Here is a 6,407-nt window from a genome sequence, read left to right as displayed (position 1 = left end):
GATCCAGTGGTGGTGGATTTATCTCCAGGGATCTTGCTGACATCATCATAGCTTGAAGGGCTCTTCAACAGGAAGGTGAAAATGGTGAGAGTGTGTCCCGCCTCCAGGAAAGAAGAGAGGAAGTTCCCAGAAACCTCATGGGACAGCCAAGCCCCAAAAGGGCATCATCAGACTGTGATGTGATTGACACACTATATTCCAGTCCTACACTTGTGTATCAAGTTGGCATGAGATGGTGTAACTACCATGAGTCCTTTCAAGATATGTAAGGAGCAATCATGGAAGCAACAAAATAAAATGAAAAATTACAATACTTAAACCAAAAGGAATGCCAGGACATAAACAATGAGATAACAGAATTAGGCAACATAGTAAAAGACCTGAGGAATGGAATGGAATTAGAGGAAAATGGAATCAATGAGCTCAAAGACAATCACTCTAACTATATTCAACAACATCACCAAAGGCAAAGGAATCAGAGAAAGCCTGAGAATGATAGGGGACACGAGAAATAAACTATATCCCCTTGGGATCCTAAAAGAAAAAATAAAAACAAAAGGTTCTAAAGAGAAACAGCATGAGAAGTCATAAAAGGAAATTTCCCAACATCACAAAATATGAGAAAATAACTACTTACAAAGCAGAGAATACCCCATATGGGAGAGGTCAGAATGAACACAACAAAATACACCTTCAATATATAGCACTTAGTGAATATATTGAAGTAGAATACTGAAAATAGGAGGAGATAGAATGCAAATGTGTAAGTGGATAGACTTATTGTGGCAATTGTGGGCTGCCCAGTTCTGAATCATCAAAACCCCATTGTAGACAGGCTAGGTGAGCATATCTTTGTACAAGAGCAGGGAAGACAAGGAATTGTCAAGCCTAACTTAATGGGAGATTCTACTAATCTGGAGTCAGGAAAGTTTATATCAATAATAGCAATTAAGTTTTTGTAATAATATAAGAAATCTGAATGTTCCCCACATTTAATGTTTAGTTTACATTTCTAAACGTAATTCAATATAAATCTAAGAAATAATATTCATAAATACTCTGAATAAATGTGTTAGATTTGACAACATGCTTGCTAGAGAAACAAGAGAGGGCAATTTTTGAAATATAAAAAAGCAGAGATTATTTTCAAAAGACATCCCAATAAATCAAAATCACAGCTGAAAGGAAAATTGCAGGCTATGGTCAAACTGCAAGTCTCGATTAAAGGGAAAGAAGAGCAGCAATGCTCAAATTAAACTAGAGGAGATCCTGCTCTCATTGCTGCTGCCGCCATTCTCTCCAGAGAAGACTCTGCTGATCAGTATGTGCTCAAACATCGAGCCAATAAGGGGCCGAGTGCGCACACTTAGCTACTTACTAAAAAAAAAACCTTATGGTGTCTGATATGAGAAATGCATTATTTAAACAACAATAATTTAAGTTTCCCAAGCCATTGCTCCTATTCATGGTATTTTAGAAAACCATTACCCACCCGCCCTGCAAAGCCATTTTGAATCTTTGATTAAAAGCCAAACATATAGGTTTAGTTACTAGATGTTAGATTTGAATAAATTTGGAAGTGTTTAACACATTTCTAATTACTGCTGTCACAAATTGGATATGCTTTTTACTTTAATCAATAGTCCCAAACTATGTAAGAACTTCCTCATGACTCATTGTTACTGAGAGCAGAAATATGATTCAATCATATTGACAAATCTTGACATGAGCTTGTTTAACCAAAAGTATTATATTTTTCTGTCATGTGCTCCAATTTTACATCCTTAATTAATTTTCTGTTACTGTTTTTAAAGTTCTGTGTATACTCAATGTTTGTTCAACTGCTCATTGTTGCTGTTGGTGTTGACATGAAATACAAAACTAAATTGCCAGAATGTTGATTACATTTTACATGCTTTCTAGGGAATTTGGGACATGTACAAAAATATTGATGCCATTATTCATAGAGTTGGTATAATCAAATCAATAGGAAATTTAAAATTGAAAAAAAACTACTTGAAGAATCGCTAATTGTTTGATAATTTGGTTTATTATTCACTTGTGTGAACACAACAAGTGAAAACTGCATGGTTTGCAATTAGGAAAGTTGTGGATGCAGAAGGGTTGTAGCCTCTCTCTCACCATATGTATTCAATCTGAATGCTGAGAAAACCACCAAAGAAGCTGGATTATATGAAGAAGCTCACTTCAGGCCTGGAGGAAGGCTTATTAAGAACCTGCAATATGCAGATGACACAACATTGCTTGCGGAAACTATGGAAGGCTTGACTCACTTCATTAAACCAAGGATTGCAATCTTCCGTGTGGATTCCAAGTCAGTGTAATGAACAATATCCTCACAACAGGACTAATAGGTAACATCAGAATAAATGGAAAAAAAGAGTTCGGTTTGTCAAGGACTTTATCTTACCTGTATCCACAATCAGTGCCAGTGGGACCAGCCGTCAAAGACCAAAAGATATACCGCATGAGTTAAATCTACTGCACAAGACCTTTTCATAGTTCTGAAACGCAAGCTGTGACCTTGGCGACTAAAGTGTGCCTGACCCAAACCATGGTATTTCCAACCGCCTCATATGAAGGGGAAATTTGGACCTTGAATAAGGAAGACCACGGAAGAAGTGATGCATTGAAATGACGCATTTGAAGGATAATGTTGAAAGTACTCCGGACTGCTAAAAGGAGGAAAAGATCGGTCTTGGAAGCATATGGCCAGAGTCCTCTTTAGAGGCAAGGATAGCCAGACTTGGCTATCTTAAATTGTACACATTTTATCAGGAGAGACATGATGCTGGTGAGTGACATCACGCTTGGTAATGTAGAATGCCAGGGCAACCGTGGAAGGCCCTCGAGGAGGTGGATCGACACTGTGGCTGTAACAGTGGGTTCAGGCAGAGGAACAACTGTGAGGATGGGGCAGGACTGGACAGTGTTTCAATGTTTCTGTTTAAGGAAGATTTAAATAACAACAGACTGGATGGCACCAAACAACAACAACAACAACATTTATTTAATCTGCTTAGGCTATCAGGGTGGTACTTGCTTTATAAAATGAGTTCAGTAGTGTGTTGTCCTTTCTTATAATCTAGAATAATTTCTATGGAATTGGTGTTAATAATTACCTCAGTACTTTATGAAATTACCTTGTAAAATTTTGCTACTTTTTTCAATTACCCAATGGATTTCAAGCAAGAAGCTGGCAAATTTTCATGCATTAAAATTTTTTATTGGCATTCCCATTATTGATATCTAATTTTATAATTTTGTGATAAGAAGAGGATTGTATTTAATATCTTGGTGTTTTAAAATATATTTATTATTGTTTGTAGTTTTCTATATGATCTATTCTGGATTAAGTTCCATGTGTTCTGGAAAAGATAATACACCGCACTGTTGTCAGGTAAAGTATTCTGTCTGTAGGTTTTCTTTTACTGTTCAGTAGGTTTTTAGTTTTCTTCTTTTTTCTTTTTTTGATATTTTATCATTTTCCTTGAGATTAGTTTTATTTTTATTATTATTTTCTTTCCAAGTTTAAGGTGGTTATCTGAGGCAAACTACCCAATTTCTTCCTTATAAACGGTTTACTGTCTTCATTATTTTCATATTATCTAAGACTCTATTTTTAATAATGTAGGTTCCTTGACTTTATTTAATGCATGAGTTAGTTTTTTTATGTGTTTTCTTGTATGTTGATTATAGGTTGCTGTTTGTTTTTGATTGTCTTAGTTTTCCTTGTCTGAAAAGGTCTTTTATCCCCTCCTAGATACTGGATTCTTGTTTTGCTTTTTTTTGGTTTGTGGTTTTGAACATTTCATTGCCTTCTTACATACCTGTTTCTATTTAAAAATTAAATATTACTCTTGTTGCTTCTTCTTTATAGGTAATTTTCTAGTTTCTGAGTTGTCCTCCAGATTATTACATTTTCTTTCATTTCAGGAAGTTAGATTATGATATATCATAGTATATCATAGTGATTTTCTTTAGGGATCAACTATATTTGGGCTGCTTTGGCTTCTTTAGTGGTTATTTCCTGTTCTGTCATGATTTTAGGGAATTTTCCCTATTGTTTCTTAGACTAAGTTCTGTGTCTGTGTATGCGTGTATTCTTTGTGTGCTGTAATGTTTATGAAGTTATATTACTCTTTTTGATAATATCCCACAAAATTCTTAGGCTTTATTCATATTTTTGTGTTCACTTATTCTTTGTATATTTTGTTCTTGAAATTTGGTCTTGAGAGTTTTGTCATTGGGCTGACCAATTTGGCCTTCCATTGCTTTTTTCTCTGTATGAGTGTTATCTGGTTCTAATATCTTAGTCTTCCCTTCTAGTTTTCCAATTGGAGTTGCTTAATTATGCCTGATTTTTTTTGTTTTGTCAAATTGCTTTTGTAGTGTTTCTCTGAGTTCTTCCATCTACTCGTCTGCTTTTTCTATAGATCTTTTGAATTTTCCCCTGCATTCATTGAAAGGATTCAGACTTCATTCTTCTGAGCTACCACATGGGTATTTCTAGTGCCTTTTCTTCATCTGGAAATTCTCCTGTGTCTATGTGCTGACCACTAGCTTCTACTACATATTTTTACTTTATTATGTGTGGTCAAATATGCTGTTGTTTCTGTTTTTAAGACATAGTACTGTTAGATCCTTGGCTCCGTGCGAGGAAGAATTCACACCTCAGCCTGGCTCATGATCCAAGTGAGTTTTATGAGTGTTTAAAGAAGTTCCAGGTTTTACACGGCACCCATAGGATTCCTCCCGACCATGAAGCCTGGCAGAGACTGCTCGGCATCAGGCAAAGATCTGCCCCTGAGACTCTAGGTTAGATCTCCCTCTCTCCCTCTGGGCTCCTGCCTTTTTAAGGATTCCTTGGGGAGGCATGGTGGGCGCCCCCAGATCGACCCCTTTGGCTGAATTGAATTCACCTGGCCCAGGTGGGCCAATCCAGGTTTAACGCCCACCCATGCCCACCGGGCAGGAAACTTGGGCCTCTGAGCATGTGCAGGGCGCCGCTCTTTGTTCCCATGCTTGCCTCTCTGGGCATGTGTTAATGGACATTTCCATCCCTGCACTTATCTGCCTAACAGGATCATGTTCATGTTTGTCTTTGTTGGTCAGGTGGCATTGGAGTGGAGAGTATTTCCATAAAATAGTTTGAACTATTAAGGTTTGGCGGATGATTCATCATGTGGCACTAACTGCTTACAAGAAGGGAGTGAGGATATCAGAACAAAGCAAAAACAAGGGCACAGCGGCATACATGAACAACAAAACTTAAAAAACAAATTAAACTCCTCCTAACCCAAAGTAGTAAAATGAGAAGTAGGCAAGAGTCCAGAGATGGGAAAGGCCATGTCACCTGGCAGAGTACATTAAAGAGCGGATTACTGCGACTGTAATTAGGTCAGCATATGACAACTTGTCAGTGACCTCCCCCTTAGCTCAATGCTCCAGTTTTTAATATGTTCTGCTTTGTTATTGAGGATTTTCTTTTTCATATTGTCACTGTGCTTGGGTAATTTGTTTGTGTTCTATCTTGATTTTGTATTATTTTTCTGTATATGAAACCCAGATTAGGTAAACTAGTAGGCACAGAAACAGAATCAATATATTCAAAAGGACAGGGGAGGCTGTCAGGAGATGATGAACTAACAACAATGAATAAAAGAAAGAAGAAATGTCCTGGAATTGATTGTAGTGGTGGTTGCATAAGCCTTATGAATATGATTGAACTACTGAAATATATGATATGTGAATTTTATGTCTGTAAAATTGTTAAAAATAAATAAACTAGAGACAGATGATTGATCTTGCTGTGGGAAGCACACAGCTGGGATGTTGTTGGCGCGGGACTGGAAAGAGATGTCCTGGTTCTACGCCCATTCCCTGGTCTACACGCTGGAGTCCTGGGAGCAGACTGTGTTCAATGATATGGTGGTGTCCTTGGGGGATGACACTGTATACAGGATATGTCTTCATGCCACAGCTCATCACGGCAATCCTGCACTGCTTTGAAACTGTACAGTGATCAGGATCGAGATGTGACCAGTATCCAGATTCCTTAGGGGAACATCACCTTCTGATGTTGAACGGAGACTTTACCTGCTGTCATCTGAAAGTCTACTAGATGTCAATGTAAGCAACCTTTAGACTATGAAGGCTAAAATTCTTGAGTAGAAGGTGAAAATAATCCTGACCCATGCATTGTGTTCTTTTTTTTAAAATTTTATAAGAGGCTGTTGTATAGTCATTGTTGTCTATTTAATCTTGTAGTCATTTCTAACTTTAATAGCAGTACTTTCTTAAGCTTTGTGACCGTTTCAATATTACTCTGTAGAAGCTTTCCTTAATGTAACTGAGTACATTTAATTGCCTTCTATTTTCAAAAT

At 37.2% G+C, this 6,407-nt stretch overlaps 1 pseudogene; it reads left to right on the top strand.

The window, feature by feature from the left end:
* Window positions 1–5,853: 5,853 nt before the first annotated feature.
* On the top strand, window positions 5,854–6,046 carry LOC142443685 (serine palmitoyltransferase small subunit A pseudogene; annotated as a pseudogene).
* The last annotated feature ends 361 nt before the right edge of the window (window positions 6,047–6,407 follow it).

Source organism: Tenrec ecaudatus, chromosome 3 (genome assembly GCF_050624435.1).
Source record: "Tenrec ecaudatus isolate mTenEca1 chromosome 3, mTenEca1.hap1, whole genome shotgun sequence".
Taxonomy (NCBI): domain Eukaryota; kingdom Metazoa; phylum Chordata; class Mammalia; order Afrosoricida; family Tenrecidae; genus Tenrec; species Tenrec ecaudatus.
Note: the sequence above shows the minus strand (reverse complement) of the source record. Positions and strands in the feature narration are given on the sequence as shown.